At 35.4% G+C, this 14,522-nt stretch overlaps 1 pseudogene; it reads right to left on the reverse strand.

The window, feature by feature from the left end:
- Window positions 1–8,719, reverse strand: part of LOC124973928 (CCR4-NOT transcription complex subunit 4-like) — a 32,514-nt pseudogene extending 23,795 nt beyond the window's left edge.
- Window positions 8,720–14,522: the final 5,803 nt, after the last annotated feature.

Genomic DNA, 14,522 nt, shown 5'->3' on the forward strand with positions numbered 1-14,522 from the left:
TTCTTTTGTTTCAATTTCATTGATTTCAGCTCTGATTTTAATTATTTCCTGTCTTCTACTACTTTTGCTGTTATTCTGTTCTTCTTTTTCTAGGGCTTTGAGCTGTAATGTTAGGTCATTTAGCTGTTGACTTTTCATTCTTTACTGGAATGCACTCCATGCAATGTATTTTCCTCTTAGTACCGCTTTCACAGTATCTCTGAGATTTTGATATGTTGTATCATCATTCTCATTGACCTCTAAGAATTTTTTAATCTCCTCCCTGATGTTTTATGTTATCCATGTTTCATTCAATAGCATATTATTTAGTTTCCAGGTGTTGTAGTAATTTCTGTTTTTTATTTTGTCATTGATGTCTACTCTCAGTCCATTATGATCAGACAGAACACAAGGCAGTATCTCTATTTTTTTGCATTTCCTAAGGGCTGCTTTGTGGCATAACATATGGTCTATTTTTGAGAAGGTTCCATGTGCTGCTGAGAAGAAAGTGAATCCACTAGTTGATGGATGGAATATTCTATATATGTCTATTAAGTCTAGGTTATTGATTGTGTTATTGTGTTCTATGGTTTCTTTGGTTGGTTTTTATTTGGAAGATCTATCTAGTGGTGACAGCGGTGCATTAAAGTCACCCAGAATTATTATGTTGTGGTCTATTTGATTCCTGAAATTGAGAAGGATTTGTTTGATGTACAGGGATGCACCATTGTTTGGGGCATAAATATTTCCTATGGTTATGTCATCCTGATTTATGGTTCCCTTAAGCAGTATGAAATGTCCTTCTTTATCCCTTCTGACTAACTTTGGCTTGAAGTCCATTTTATCTGATATAAGGATGGAAACCCCCACTATTTTACTGAGTTCATGTGCGTGGTAGGTTTTTTCCCATACTTTCGCCTTTAGTCTGTGGATGTCTTTTTCTATATGAGTCTCTTGCAGGCAGCATATTGTTGGGTCTTTCTTTTTAATCCATTCTGCCAGTCTGTGTCTTTTGATTGATGAGTTTAGGCCATTAATGTTCAGGGTTATTATTGAGATATGATTTGTATTCCCAGTCATTTGGGCTTATGTTTGGTTTTTAAGTTGGCTTGGTTTCTCCTTTGAGTAGTTTTTCTCTAAGGTAGTTCCTCCCTTTGCTGATCTTCATTGTTGTTTTTCATTTCCTCCTCATGGAATATTTTGTTGAGAACATTCTGTAGTGCAGGCTTTCTATTTGTAAATTCTTTTAATTTTTGTTTATCATGGAAGGATTTAATTTCATCTTCAAATCTGAAGGTTATTTTTTCTGGGTATAGGATTCTTGGTTGGCAACCATGTTCTTTCAGAGCTTGAAATACCATGTTCCAGGCCTTTCTAGCTTTTAGAGTCTGGTTTGAGAAGTTGGCTGCTATCCGTATTGGTCTCCCCCTATATGCAATCTGGTGCTTTTCTCTTGCGGCCTTTGAAATCCTATCTTTATTTTGAAGTTAGGCATTTTCATTATAATGTGCCTTGGTATGGATCTGTTGTGATTTTGTACATTTGGTGTTCTGTAAGCCTCTTGTATTTGATTTTCCATTCCATTCTTCAGGTTTGGGAAATTTTCTGATATTATTTCATTGAATAGGTTGTTCATTCCTTTGGTTTGTATCTCTGTGCCTTCCTCAATCCCAATAATTCTTCAATTTGGTCTTTTTATGATGTCCCATAGTTCTTGGAGATTCTGTTCATGATTTCTTACCATCTTCTCTGTTTGAGCAACTTTATTTTCAAGATTAAATATTTTGTCTTCATTGTCTGAGGTTTTGTCATCCATGTGGTCTAATCTTTTGGTGATGCTTTCCATTGAGTTTTTTATTTGGTTTATTTTTCCTTCATTTCAAGGATTTCCATTTTTTTTTTTTTGAGAATCTCTATCTCTTTGTTAAAATGATCTTTTGCTTCCTGCATTTGCTCTTTCAGCTTATTGGTATTATCATTCATTGCCTGCATTTGCTCTCTTATCTCATCATTTGCTTTGCAAATCATCTTAATCATGTATAATCTAAAGTCCTTTTCTGATTTTTCTTCTAACATACTGTCATTGGATTCTATTTTTATAGAATCTAGATTTGTTTGGATCATTTTCTTCCTTTGTTTTTTCATGTTGTTCATATATCTTCCCCTCTAGCAGTGCAGATCTGGGGTATTACAGATTTCCCCCTATAGGCTTTTAGTGGCCCTATAGGTTTCCAAAACCGTTTCTTTAAGGGGAGATCAATATTAGCAGTGCCCAATTCAGACACTATGCAATCCTATACCAAATAGCCCCTATGAGGACAATAACAAAATTGTCATAATAAACAGAATGAGTTCAAATATTATCTTCAGTAAAACAAACAGATTTGCAATAAGTTCTTCAGTTTCAAATGGAGGATAAAGAGGATGCAGAGGGATGTAGAATGTGGCTGTTAATGGAAAAAGAAAAGAATACACACAAGTTCTAGATAATAGAAAGGGTGAGAGTGTAATCAAAAGAAATTGGATGTTAGCATGCAAAAAAGGGAGAAAGAGACTCTGAGGGAACAGGTAAACAAAAGGAAAAGAGAACAAGAAAAGTAAACAAATAAAAACTTAAATTTTTTCAATAAGGAGAAAAAAGAAAATCTACAGTATAACAGTCATATAGGAATGAAACCTCCCAGAGTTCAGTAGCCTGATGCATGAGAGGTCTTTTTTAAAAATTTTTGAGAGGGGGCTTCACTAAGTTGCTTAGGGCCTTGCTAAGTTGCTAAGGCTGGCTTTGGTCTCTACTTTCTATTGCTTCAGCTTCCCAAGCCTTTGGGATAACAGGCATGGGCCACAGTACCCAAATGAATGTGGAATTTTAATAAACAGTGTCTTGCTAAATTTGCACATTCAGTTTTTGTACCTGAAAGATTACTGATATGTAGACTATTTAAATGTTGTGTTGTAGTTGTTGGGTACTTAGATTTTGCACCTACATAACAAAAATGATATGATTGATATTTATCCTTTTTAAAGAATATTTAAACTTTTTGAAAGGTTAGAAGAGAAACTTAGGCAAAGGAAATCATGGGAAGAATAGTGTAGAACTATCATGAATAAGGTTTATTTGTATCAGATATTGGACTCAGGGGCACTCTATCACCATGGCACATCCCCGGCCTTTAATTCCTTTATTTTGAGACAGCAGAGTCTAGCTAAGTTGCTTAGGGCTTTGTTAAGATGTCTAAGCCAACTTTTAACTTGCCATCCTTTTCCCTCCCAAGCTCCTGGGATTGCAGGCCACCATACCCCACAGAGCTTTATTTTTTTTTATGGCTTTGCAGTATTGGGTATTTAGAACAGGGATGCTGTCCTACATAACAAACCCTTTCCAGTTTTTATTTTGAGATGGAGTCTCATGAGATGTTTGGGTTGAATTTGAACTTGTGATCCTCTTGCCTCAGCTATTGGAATTGCTGGTATCAAGGCATGTGCCACTGACTCAGCTTTTTCTTATCATTTATGTATAAATAATTCTCTACAGTAGAAATTGCTCAAACATTACGTAAAGCATAGGCTTAAATCACATTTGGCTTAATGATTGATGCTAACCAAATGCAAAGATAAATTTCAAGGATTTTGCTTTTCCTTCTAATTGTAGTTGACATTTAATAGTCTTTGAATATATCTGAATGGATGCTTACTTTCATGAAGATTTGCTAAGTTTTTTTCCAGTGCTGAGCATTGAATCTGGGGCCAGGTTTATGCTGAGCAAGTACTGAGCTATATCCCCACACCATCAGTTTTGTTTATTTTAAAGATTTTTTTAAAGCTTATAGTGTTATTGATGTAGCCTAGTTGTGGAGAGCATGCTTAGGATGTGTAAGGCCTTAGATTTGATTCCTAGCGCACAAGCATACTCTCTATCTCACACACACAAAGAAGGCTTACAAATTTATTATGTCAGAGTTGCAACAAAAACTCTTATTTCAGTTTATTTTTTGAAGTGCATGGGTGGTACATGGTAGTAATTTAAAATAACTTTTTAAAAAATGTTACAATATCTTAATGAATATTCTGTTTTGTCTGTTGGGAAGTTTCTTTTGAGAAGGCTTTGGATTTAATTATTTTTAATGAATTGTTCATTTATTTTCTGAAATTCTTGTTTAACTTTATTATGTATTTTAAAGTTATATTTCTGTGGCATGTAAGTAATTTATCATATTTTGCAACTCTTGCCACCATTAATTTTCAGAACTTTTTCACCCAAAACTCTGTATTCATTAAACTCTAATTTCCCATTCTTCACCCCCCACTAGTCTCTGGCAACCACCGTTCACATGTTCTATGAACTTTGCTACTGTAAGTACTTGAATATAAGTGGAAACAGTAGAGTATCTGTTTTGTGACTGGTTTATTTCATTTGGCTTAAAATCCTCAAGCTTCATCTATATTGTGACATGAATCAGAATTGCCTTCCTTTTAAAGACTGAATAGCAACCATTATATATTTGTACCACATTTTGTTGATTTATTCATCCATTGATTGATAGTTGAAACCATTTTTAGCCATTGGGAATAATGCTGATGTGAACATCAGTATACATATATCTATTCGTGTTCCTGATTTTATGACTTTTGGGTATATATCCTGAAGTGAAATTGCTGAATCATATGGTTATTATGTATTTAAATTGTATTAAAGTTGGCAATTTATTTTTAGCATCTCTGAAAAATAAGTTTTTAGTGTTCTATGCTTCAGTATACAGTGAAAGGAAAAAAACACAGAGACAGAACTATCACTTAATGCCACATTTTAACATTAAAGTATCTAATTAAGATGAAGATTTCAAACAACTAACATAGTCCAACTATACTCACTCGTCAGTAGTTTCTCATTACCAGTGTAGCATTCCAAAATATCTTCTTACTTGAAATATTTGGATTAAATTTGATCTTAGATACTAATGGGTAATTTGATAACTAAGATATTGGAAGAACATAATTTATTGAAGATGGACATGTAGAAAGTCAAATGAAAGTACATCAGAAAAGCAGCCTAGACTAGAGTTCCCTGTCAAGCCCACACTATTGTGCCTTGCTGTCAGAGAGTCTCATCTTCTCAACCATTGTATTACTATGGTTTAAGAAGCACTTCCTGTTATAAAAGGCAATTCAAATGCTTCTTAATATAATGACACACTAATGCCTGCCTCTGTGCCTTTACTCTGGAGTTTTCCATCAGCGTGAAAGGTCTTTTCCCCTGCCACTAGCCCAAGTGAAAGACAGTGTAGTGCAGATCAATTCCTACATCTTCAATGAAGTCTCCTCAATGAGCAAAGGCTACCTTGATGTCTCTCAGATTCCAGTACCATACATATGGTTTCCATTTTTATATATAACTTTATCTCTTCAAGTATTACTCTATAATGCTTGGAAATAGTATTCATATTTTTATACTTCTTTTGAATCCCCACTTGAAATAGTAATTCTAATTGGGCTAATACTTTATTTTAAAATATTTATGGGCACTTTAGTTTTCAAAGTTATAACCAATTACACTATTCACTAATAATTCAAATGACACCTTTCTAAATGATTAAAACAAAGCAAAAGAAAACATAATTGCTTTCTAATAGGCTGTCTTGAATGGAAGAAAAGTACAGAAATTGAACACTTACTGTTTCATAAACAAGTATCACATAAAAGAGGACTGAAAAATTTTGCTCTGGATTACCTACTATCTACCATAATTAAATGAGCTAGTATCAGAAATCTCATCAATGTGTAAATCATGACATCAGGTGCTCTTAAACTTATGTAAATTGTAAATGAACTTCCCTTATCCACAGCCACAAACTAAGGCCTAGCTAATTGTCTAGATCATGAAATGTTATTGGTCTGAAGGGAATATAGCCAAAGATTTAGAGGGAGCTCTGTAAATTTATCTATCAATCTTGCTAAAGTTAAAGAATGAATGTTTTAATGTCAAAGTATTCTAATATGAAAACACTTGTGTTGTGCCACACCTTAAAGGTCAAGAGATAAATATTAATTATATAAATTATGTATCAGAGTGTGGAATTATTTTATTCTACTTGAGAGAATCAGGAGAGGAACAAAGTCTCTTTTACACATAATCACAAAAGCCCAAATTAAATGAGAACACTAATTAGAAGAATGACTTCCTTAGAAAACACCACCTCTAATAAATGTTACAAAGAATCTTAGACACAAATGTTCTGAAACCTTCAAGGGAAGAAGAACAAAACCATAAATATCCTGGTATTAAACTTGTGTTCTTACATATATTTCCCTAGAACTAACAACAAGACTAAAAAGGTAAATGTCTCTCCTTGAATAATTTCTTTTCCACACAATGCATGTCTTTAACATGTTACAAAACATTAATAATCAGATCTCTCAAATATTCTCAAACTTTATTTATAGCATCATGTTGGTGAACAAAATAAGTAAATTCGCTACAAGTTAGAGTAACTTTAATCCCTCGTGTTCTCATTATCACTTTAAACATTTTTTAACCACTTTACTTTTATAGTGTAAAATAAAATTTTTTGACTATGGTATTGGATTTTACAGAATCATAGATTCAGAGTTCATATATTTATTTTTCTTTATACACATATATTCCATATTAAAGCTTGGTAATTACCCTATTAAGCAAAAGCTTCCAAACAATGTCTTGGTATAATACTCCACCATCCTTACAATGCACAATATTACAAGGCACCTAAGTGAAAATATTTAAATTATGATAAAGACTTTTTTACATAAATTTCCATGAGTAATAAGTACCTTCTGTTATTCAACAGTCCTCTCCCTCAACAAAGAGAAGCATGAGTTAGTTAAGAATCTTCAAAGGCTTTAAGTGAACCTACCTGCTATTGGGATCCCTTCCCGACATGTGTTGTGCTGTGGTGAGAGATTCAAGTCCAAGGAAGTACTATTTGAAGTGGGGTTTGCTGTGTGTTTCAAGCGCATGATGCTATTGCATGGAAAGGCCATCCAAGAATAGTAGGCTGCCTGGCCTAGAAAACTGAAGGAATTGTAAATTGCCCAGTGCTTCTGCAAATTGAGGGAACCTTTGTGGCATGACTAGAAGGGTACAATTAAGAGTTTGTCCATGCAGCAGGTTAGGAATCCAAAGCCTAGAGCTTTGGCAGTTGTTGTATGTGAAGAGGAGTTCTGAAGAGATGTGGATTAAAGGGAAAGTTTGCCTTGGATGAACAATTCCTGCCACTCAGGTCTGCTAAGGCTTTTTGAGTAAAATCAAAAGGATCAAACCCCAAGTCATCCTCTGATTGTTTATTAGAACCAAAGCCAAATGCTGCTTGCCAGTCTGTAGAGGATGATACTGGGAATTTTTTATGGTGTGAAGAGACTCTGTGACTGGTGCCATAGGCCAATCACTTGATGTCCATGGGGAACTTGGAAAAGGAGGCCTACTAGGGATAGGGTTGGAATGGCAAAAATTGTCAAGAGAATAATGACTGTGACTCTGTTAGTGCCTCTTCAAATGGGGACCTTGTACTGTGATTGCATGAACTTGTGGGGTTGCCTGGATTGCGTTTTGTTAAACCAGGTGGTGGTGAAGGTGTATCACTGTTAGATTCTGCTGAGAATTACCACAATTTCCTATACTGAGAGAATCTAAAGGTGTATCAATGGGGCTGTGCAGTGGTGTCACTTGGTTCTTATTTTTATTGACTGAACCCATAGATAATTGAAAATTGGAATTAACTTATACAATTCTTGAAATAATTTTTGTTCATATTATTGGTGTTCACCCATGACAATTTCCTCTTTTGTTCCTGCCTCGTCTCCCAGTTCATGTATATACACGGTCAGGTTTTGGACACTGTATATTCTGTAAGAAGTAACTGCAGTATTTTTGTACCTACAGATGTCTTAAGAGTTCTGCCGTCTACCACCACATTGTTGACATACTGTACAGCTCTTAGAGCATTTTCTGACCAGATATAGGTCAGATATAAGCATTGGCACTAGGACCCTGTGAGCCTGCATATGATGTGCTATTACTGATGACAAACTTTATGTGCTTTACCAAAGTTTCCAAATTATTCTGTTTGTTTTTAAACCTCTGGGTCAGCTAGGCACTGGAACAGACTTAGAAAGAAGTTGAGGTTTGTTTGCAGGGCACATTAAAAAAAAAAAATACACCCACAGTGGAAGGTAGTTTTTCTGTTTTCTCTCATTTTGTTCTTATTTTTATCATTTGCAGTTCTTCCTGTGAGAGTGGTTTACAAACTTCTGGATCTTTGGGATGTGGCTTTCTATGTGCAGGACAAAGACCATTTTCATCATTGCAACATCTAGGCCAACAAAATTGACAAATCTCATAGCCACAGGTAGGTGCAAGGGAAAAAATTCATCTCACACATCTCAAGGGCTCCACACAGACTGCATTCCATAGGGTCTTCCTTAGCATCAGGATTTTGAGATTCTTGATGTTTATTAAACAGTGACAAAAATTTATACTAATTTAAGGGACTGAGAGCTAAACTTCAGAAGTTTGAAGACCCACCTGCCTTCCCTCACTTTTTCCTTTGTCAACTCCACTTGCTGCCACATCCTCACAAAAGACCACTGAACTAGTGTCTGGAAAACTCTTCAGAACCAGACCAGATTGCTTCAGCAAATCCAACATCCATGACTGAGAAAGTTTCTGCTTTTGGTCGATTCCACAGCCAGACAGATCACCATCTTTCATTAGGGTAAGACTCCCCCTGTTTTTAATTTTATGAGAAATATTGTTATTTCCTTAGTGTCTGTATTCTAGATTTCCACCACAATGTTCAAGGGTTCTGTTTTCTTTATATCCTGACCAATATTTCAAAAAAATTTTTTTAATTTTAAAATAGTAGCAATGCTAATGGAGTTGAAGTAGTATTCCATTGTGTTTGATTTGCATGACTCTAGTGACTAGTGATGTTGAATATCTTTTGTGGTACATATTGGCCTTTTGTATGTCTTTGTTATAATGTCTGCTCAAGTGCATGCTAATTTTTCCAGGCTACCATAACAAAATACTACAGGCTGGGTGGCTTAAGCAATCACTTTATTTTCTCATAGTTTTGGAGTTTGAAAAGTCCAAAATCAACATTCAGTGTTCAGTTTTTGGTGAGGGCTCTCATCTTGGAGAGTGAGCCTCTGGTGTCTCTGAAAAACTCAGTAATCCTGTTGAATCATGACAACTGAAGATCTTATTTAATCTTCATTGCAACTATAAAGATCTCACTTCCAATTATATTGTCACATTAGGGAATAGGGCTTGAAGATTTGAAATTTGAGGGAACACAAAGTTCATAGAAAAGTACTCTACCCACATTTGAGTTCTATTTGTTGTTTTGTAGAGGTATAAAAATTTTAAAATATATTCTGGATACTAATCATTTATCAGGTTCATGTTTTATGCACATTTTCTCTTGTGGATTGCCTTTGTATTCTTTGATAGTGCTCTTTGAGACACAAAAAAATTTTCACTTTGGTGTAGAATAGTGAATTTTTTTTGTCCTTTAGTCACTTAACATCCATGTGAACCAGTGAATCAGGAAATGAACACATCTCCCTTTTTAGAAGGCAGTTTCTCGTCATCTTAGGCCCAGAGGGCATGATAACACTTACCCCTCAACTTCTTAGCAGGCTGAAGGACAAGTATGCTTTCAGATACTTTCTCTTTTACCTTCTCTTCATGGTGCAATTCTTTGGAGGGTTACTCAGATCATGTAACTTTCTCTCTGAAGCTCAGCTCTTAGAGAGTCCGTAGATGAGTGCTAGGAATTAAATCTTTACCTTCAAACACAACAGTAAAATGGAAATAGGCTATGTGTTTACCAGGATAGCATTGCAGGGTTCAGGACAGCATCAGGGTTGCTATGAGACCAACAATCACCAAGGCCTCAGCAGTGCATGATGACCGATTGATGGCATCAGCACAGTCCAGGCAGTGTTCAGAGTACTTCAGGATTGCTAAAGTCCATCACCTAAGGTGGTAGCTTTTATACAGTGGAAATTCTGTCATGAACTTGAGATTTCATACATTTTGCACTTGAAATCAAAATTAGAGAGATGATATGGATTATGCAAAGGAAATTCTTCTGTGTGTCTAGGGACACTGTATTCCTCAGTCTCCTCATTGGTGAGGATATGGCAGTACCAGAGAGGATCAGGCTCAGAACCATGCTTGTCTCATAGAAAAAGTAAGTCTTTATTCCATTAGTACTTTTACATTATGTAAATAAGGATATCTTCTTTCAAAACTTTTTCAATGTAGTTCTTGAAACTAATGCCAGAGCAATTAGTTAAAAGGACAAATTAAAGGGATCCTAATAAGAGAAGCATAGGTCAATGTATTCGTACTTGTCAATGACATCACTCTATATTTAGAATACTCAAAAAGCTCCACCAGAAAACTTTTAGAACTCATAAAGAAATTCAGTAATGTAATGGTTATAAAATTAAAACCTATAAACCAATTTTGTTCCTACGTACCAATGCAAATTTTCTCATCTGAAAGAGAAATCAGGGAGACTATCCCATTCTCAATAGTCTCAAAAAATATTTCAGAATCAATCTAACAAACAGGTAGAAGGCCTGTATGACAAAAACTATGGAACTGTATGAAAAAAATTGAAGAAGGCCTTAGAAGATAGAAAGATCTTCCACGTTCTTGGCTAGGCAGAATTAATATTGTCAAAAGGGCCATACTACCAAAAAAGTTGTGCAGATTTAATGCAAGTCCTATGAAAATTCCAGTGATATTCTTCATAGAAATAGAAAAATCAGTCATGAAATTCATTGGAAAAATAAGATCCCCAGAATTGCCAAAGCAATCCTTAGCAAAAAAGTGATAATACTAGATATTAAATTATACACAGAGATATAGAAACAAAAACAGCATTGTACTGACCACAATACAGATATGGAGACCAATGATACAGAATCCAAGACACAGAGACAAACTCACATAAATCCAGTTATCTCATACAAGAAAAGGGGGCCATGAACATATATTCAAGGAAAGATGGCCTCTTCAAATAATGGTGCTGGGAAAATTGGAAATACACATGTAGCAAAATGAAATTGAACTCCTATCTCTCACCCTGCACAAAACTCAAAGTGAGTCAAGGATGTGGGCATTAGATCAGAGAGGTTGTGACTACTAGAAGAAAATGTAGGACTATCTTTCCTTCATGTAAGCTTTGGAAAGAAAAAGAATTATTAAATGGAATCACCCTAAAAATCTTCACAGCCAAGGAGACAATCAAGAATGTGAAGAGAAATCCCACAGAATTGGAGAATATCTTTGCCACCTGCACCTCAGATCAAGCTTTAATCTCCAGGATATATAAAGAACTCTAAAAACTTTACAACAATAAATCAAATAACCCATACAGTAAATGGGCAATGTAACTGATCATATTTATCAAGAAGAAGATATGCAAATGGTCAAAAAATATAAGAAAAATTGTTCAACTTCTCGAGAAATTAAAGAAATACAAATTAAAGTTACACTGAGATTCCATCAAACTCCTTCTCAGCAAACTCAGAATGGAATCACCATTTAACCCACCTATCCGACACCTTGGTCTATACAAAAAGGAATTAAAATCAGAATACCACAGTGATACAGCCACATCAATATTTATAGCAGTTCAATTCACAAGAGTCAAACTATGGAACCAACCTAGGTACCCTTCAACAGATGAATGGATAAAGAAAATGTGGCATATACACACACTGGAATATTACTCAACCATCAAAAAATTAAATTATGGCATTTACAGGTAAATGGATGGAGTTGGAGAATATAATGCTAAGCAAAATAAACCAATCCCCAAAAAACAAAGGTTGGATGTTTTCACTGATATGGATGCTAATTTACAATGGTGGGGGAAGAGGGGAGAGCTAGGGAAAAATGGAGATACTTTACATGAGGCAGAGGGGAAGGGAAGAGAGGGATGGGGTATGGGAGTTGGAAGAATAGTAAAATGAATTGGACATTATTATTCTATGTACATATATAATTACATGAGCAGTTTGATTCTATAGCCTGTACAAGCAGAATAATAAGAAGTTACACTCCATTTATGTATGATGTGTGGAAATGCATTCTATTCTCATGTACAACTAATTAGAACAAAAAATATTTTTTTAAAAAATGTCTTATGGAAGAAATGGTTCATGACATTTTCATGGGGTTAAAAGTTCTCTATAATATACATTCAAATATCACAGAGCAATTTTTTTTTATTTATTTTTATTATTGTAAACAAATGGGATACATGTTGTTTCTCTATTTGTACATGGAGTCAAGGCATACCATTTGTGTAATCATAAATTTACATAGGGCAATGTTGTTTGATTCATTCTGTTATTTTTTCCCTTCCCCCCACCCCTCCCACCCCTCGTTTCCCTCTATACAATCCTTCCTTCCTCCATTCTTACCACCCTCCTTATCCCTAACCCTAAATCTAACCCTAAACCTAACGCTAACCCCTCCCACCCCCCATTATATGTCCTCCATCCGCTTATCAGCGAGATCATTCATCCTTTAGGTTTTTGAGATTGGCTTATCTCACTTAGCATGATATTCTCCAATTTCATCCATTTTCCTGCAAATGCCATAATTTTATCATTCTTCATGGTGGAGTAATATTCCATTGTATATATATATGCCACAGTTTCTTTATCCATTCATCAACTGAAGGGCATCTAGTTTGGTTCCACAATCTGGCTATGGTGAATTGAGCAGCAATGAACATTGATGTGGCTGTATCAAAGAGCAAATATTTAATGATTAGGAAGTTTTCAGGGCCATCATATGTATGAGAGTTTGCCCTCTATTTCTGACAAGACTGTATTTAGGAACTGAGCACAATGAAGAGTTTAAAAGTCACATTGCATATACTGCCAGGGTAGGATCCTTGGAGGAAATTTGTGATTTGTCTAATTTTGGATCTCAGACATAAGATGACAGATTTCTTATGCAGATGGTTTTTTCTTTATTATCCTGACAATAATTTTTAATACATACTGTTTCTTTACCTGCAAAATTTCATCCTTTCTCTTGTTAAATAGTTAACTCAGGATCCACTAGTGCTATTTTAATATTATATACTCATTCATATTCCACAAAAATTATCGTTAATGCAGATTTCATTTTGGTTAAGTGGCTTAACAGTTTTTAAATTAATGTATAAAAGAGCAGGATATTTTGGCCTTTGGAGATAGGCTTTATAACTGAGTGTGAATGTGTGACATAGTCAGAATATGGGTATATGTGTGTGTGATGTATGCCGTATGTGCATGTGTGTGTGTGTGAATGTGTGAGAGTGATCAGTAGGGGCTACTCACATGGACATTCCAGCATGCCACCCAACTACATTTCTACATAACATAAACAGTACAAGTGAGATAAATTCTTTACTTCTCCTGTGAGACAAGCATGGTTCTGAGCCAGATCCTCTCTTATACAGCCATACACTCACCATGTCTCTGCAGGTGCATAATGTGGTATCCCTAGACATATAGAAAAATTTTCTTTGTGGAATCCATATTGTCTCTCCAATTTTGTTATCAAGTGCAATGTTGGAAAATTCAATTATGATAGAATGTCCACTATATAAATGGCATCTTCTTAGGTGATGGGCTTTAGCAGTTTTACAGTTCTCTGAATACTGGCTGGGTCCCTGTGATGTCATCAATAGGTCATAATACACTGCTGAGGCCTCAGCGACTGCTGGTCTCATAACAACCTTGATGCTGTACTGAGCACTGCTCAAGATAGTGTTTGGAAAACAGCCTCTCTTTGTTGTTTTTGAAGGTATAAATTTCATTCTCAGTCATCATCAGTGAACTATTCGAGATGTGAACTTCAAGAGAAAGTTACCTGTTCTGAGTAACCCTCCAAAGAGTTATATCTTGAAGGGAAGGAAGAAGAGAAAAACCTAGAAAACACCTTCATCCCCCAGCTATTACAGAAATCAAGAGGTATGATTAGAATAGTCTCTGGGTATAAAGTAGCCTGGAACTGGCTTCTAAAAAGAGAAGAGAGCATTTTTTAATTTTTTATTTCTACAGACTTCATTTTGATTCATTGTACACAAGTGGAGTATAACTTTTCATTTTTATGAGTCTACACAGTGTAGATTCACACCATTTGTGTAATCATACATGTACATAGGGTCATGATGTCTGTCTCAGTCCACTGTGCATCCGTCCCCACCCACTCCTGCCCCATTTCCCTCTACACAATCCAAAGTTCCTCACTTCATCTCTTGTGCCCCCACCACCCCTCATCATCCACTTATCAGAGAAAATATTCAGCCTTTCGTTTCTTGGGATTGGCATTTTTCACTTAGCCTGATGTTCTCTAGTTCCATTCATTTACCTGCAAATGCCATAATTTTATTCTTCTTTATGGATGAGTAATATTTCATTGTGTGCATATACCACAGTTTCTTTGTCCATTCATCTATTGAAGGGCATCTAGGTTTGTTCCACAATCCAGT

This window comes from Sciurus carolinensis, unplaced genomic scaffold (assembly GCF_902686445.1).
Source record: "Sciurus carolinensis unplaced genomic scaffold, mSciCar1.2, whole genome shotgun sequence".
NCBI lineage: Eukaryota > Metazoa > Chordata > Mammalia > Rodentia > Sciuridae > Sciurus > Sciurus carolinensis.